We start from the raw sequence: 2,690 nt of genomic DNA on the forward strand, positions 1-2,690 counted from the left end.
ATCTTGTCAGAACCTGTGAAAAAATAAACCGCTTTGAGAGGAATTTTTCTGTAATTCTTAAAATATGTGTTTTTCTTTATTTTGTGTGTACTGACGTTTCTACAAGAAGTTAGTGTTGTCTTATAATATCACACCTTAGCACCCCGGGGGGGGGGGGGGTTGTTTATAAGATATTTAGTCGCTCTGGAAAGGTTTAAAGAAAAAGTGTGCCGATCGTTTGTGACCATTTTGACGTCGAAGAATATGAGGTCTTTTTATGAGTAAATTTCAAAATAAAAGCCCTCTTTGTGCAAAAATGGCACCTTTAAATGTGTTGTGTTTGTCATGTAGTGTAACTGGATTTTTATTGCTGGTCCATGATATGTAGCTTTAACAGAAGCAGCATTTAACAAGATTTTTTTCATTGGATTTTGTGAGATTATCAGATGTTTTGCATGTAAAATCTGAACGTGAAAAGCAGCCGCGTGCGCAAACAGACGATATTTCCCTCTGAAATACAGCGAAATACAAGTAGCATGAAATTAAAGTGCCTCCAAATGGTACTTAGAGGAAGTACTCGAGTAATTGTACTTAGTTACAAGTGAGCTGCAGCACAATGAAAGCTCTAAATACATTCTCACCTCTTTTCTTCTCGTCTCCATCTTCTCCTTTGTACCTGATGTGGATTAGTAGAGGACTTTTTTTTTTATTATTCACCTGGTCAGTGGACATTATGAACACCTGTAAGCGTGGCTCATAATTGCCTATTATTTTATCCAATCTGTGCAGGAAAAGAAAGTCCCACAGAGCGCCACTGAATCTTTCTGAAATGAAAATTCAGGAAATAATAATAGCAGACGGTGGAAAATGAACAAATTCATGCTGAGCACTTGCACTAAAAAAAATTGTTTTTGAGCCAAGACTAAAGAAAAAAAAAATTCTCCTTTTTTTGGCTCCTTCTGTGTGGAGGAAATAATGTGGATATAATTTCTCCTATAGTTCAAATCAAGTGGGGAGAGGGAGGGAGGGAGGGAGGGAGGGGAGGGGGGTTTACCGGGTGAGTGAGGGTGAGGGGAGGGGGTGACGTCAGTTCCCATCAGGCTGACAGACCTCCTATTGGACCAGTGGAGGCTTTTTAAAGGTGCAGGCAGCAGCTCACCGGAGGCTCGTTCTGCTCCTCCTCCTCCTCCTCCGCAGCAGCAGCAGCAGACCTCCGGCTCCTCCATCCAGCATCGGCAGCATCGGAGCCGGACTCACAGCAGCCAGGTGAGCGTGGAGATGTCGCGTTTTCCCGGGGAGGAGGAAGAGAGGGGGGGGATGGAGGGAGGGAAAGAAACAGACCTTTAGAAAGAGAAGAGGAGAAAGGGAGGAAGAGGTGGGAAAGGAGCGCGCTATATCGGAGATGTCAGTGTAGAGCATGGGCTCAGGAACAAACCGAATGAAATGTATTTTATTTATGTATAAGATCAATATTGATCCTCTGTTGTTGTTTACCCCCCCACCCCCACCCCCCGCTGTTTAGACCTGACGGTGACGAGGACGCAGCGCAACAGCTGACCTGCCACATATCAACAGGTAGGTGAACCCACCTTTTTTATTTTGTATTTTTTTGTATTTCACATAATCTCTAAGTGTCTTAATCTGCACTTTAAAGAGAGAGAGAGAGAAAAAACAACAACAACAACCTGTGTAAGAAAAGTGTCTGATCCCAGAGCTGCCTTTAAGTGCTCGTATCGATCTCAAGTCGACGGTGTCCCCAATTAACAATAATGGCAGCAGCAATTGGACTGAAAGGAAAAAAAGAAATAATGAAGTTCTCCGTCTCGGGTCTCCTGCAGACGGAGCAGCGGGGTCCTCCCGTCGTTACCTCCCGATGGATTACTCCCCGCCTCGCCGTTTGGGCTTCCTGGGAGGTCAAATGACAACAGCTCAATGTTGAAGTCCCCTCGCGACTGAATCAATACAATAGCCGGCTCGTCTCGTGCAGGTCGAACACATGAAAGAGGAAGAAGAAGAAGAAGAAGAAGCTTAATTGGTCTTTTTCTTTTTCCTCCTCCTCTTTTTAAAAAGTGTGAAGTGAGAGCAGTTAGAAGTGAAAAACGAAGAGCGGGTCCTGCATGGGCACGCGCAGAATTTCACTTTTTATTTATTCCTTTTTTATCGTTTATTTCTTGTGCGCGCGCGCGCGAGCCCGGCAAAGGCAGACCTCGCTATTAATTTACCTCCAAGCCGCCCGTCACGCGCGCTGCGGTGAAATTGAGCGTGAAAAACGAGAGAGAGAGAGAGAGAGAGAGAGAGAGAGAGAGACTTCAGCGGACAAAACACGCGCAGTATAGTGACACCGGCTGAATCCTAAACACACGCACGCGCGCGTGCGCGCGCTGAGGGGTGGGGGGTAGGGTGGGGGTGGAGGTGGAGGGGGGTGGGGGCTGCTTCCTCCTCACATTTTAGACGACAGGTTTCCTCTCTCATCCTCGATGTGTTAGTTCAGCATGTAAAAGAGGCTCCAGAGAGAGAAATACAACAAAAACCCAAACCCGAAGGAGAGCAGCGATGACAGCATGAGAGGTGTGAAGGCCAAGATGTATCAGTGCATATTATTCATTTATTTATTTGATTTATTTTGCCAAATTATTCCGAGTTGATTGGCCTTGGGATGTCAGCGACAGGCAGCCTCCTTCTGGAGGGTCGGAGGTGTCAAAATGGAAACT

General features: G+C 45.7%; 1 long non-coding RNA gene across 1 annotated transcript; it reads left to right on the plus strand.

Moving 5' to 3' along the window:
* Positions 1–1,162: 1,162 nt before the first annotated feature.
* On the plus strand, positions 1,163–2,146 carry LOC138636592 (uncharacterized). Its single transcript, XR_011312305.1, has 3 exons — positions 1,163–1,245; positions 1,502–1,955; positions 1,995–2,146. It is a non-coding gene; the product is annotated as an uncharacterized lncRNA (long non-coding RNA).
* Positions 2,147–2,690: the final 544 nt, after the last annotated feature.

The sequence above is a fragment of the Brachyistius frenatus genome, unplaced genomic scaffold, assembly GCF_029030835.1.
Source record: "Brachyistius frenatus isolate BFR_SWC_R1_liver_20210118 unplaced genomic scaffold, ASM2903083v1 Contig_388, whole genome shotgun sequence".
Lineage (NCBI taxonomy): Eukaryota > Metazoa > Chordata > Actinopteri > Embiotocidae > Brachyistius > Brachyistius frenatus.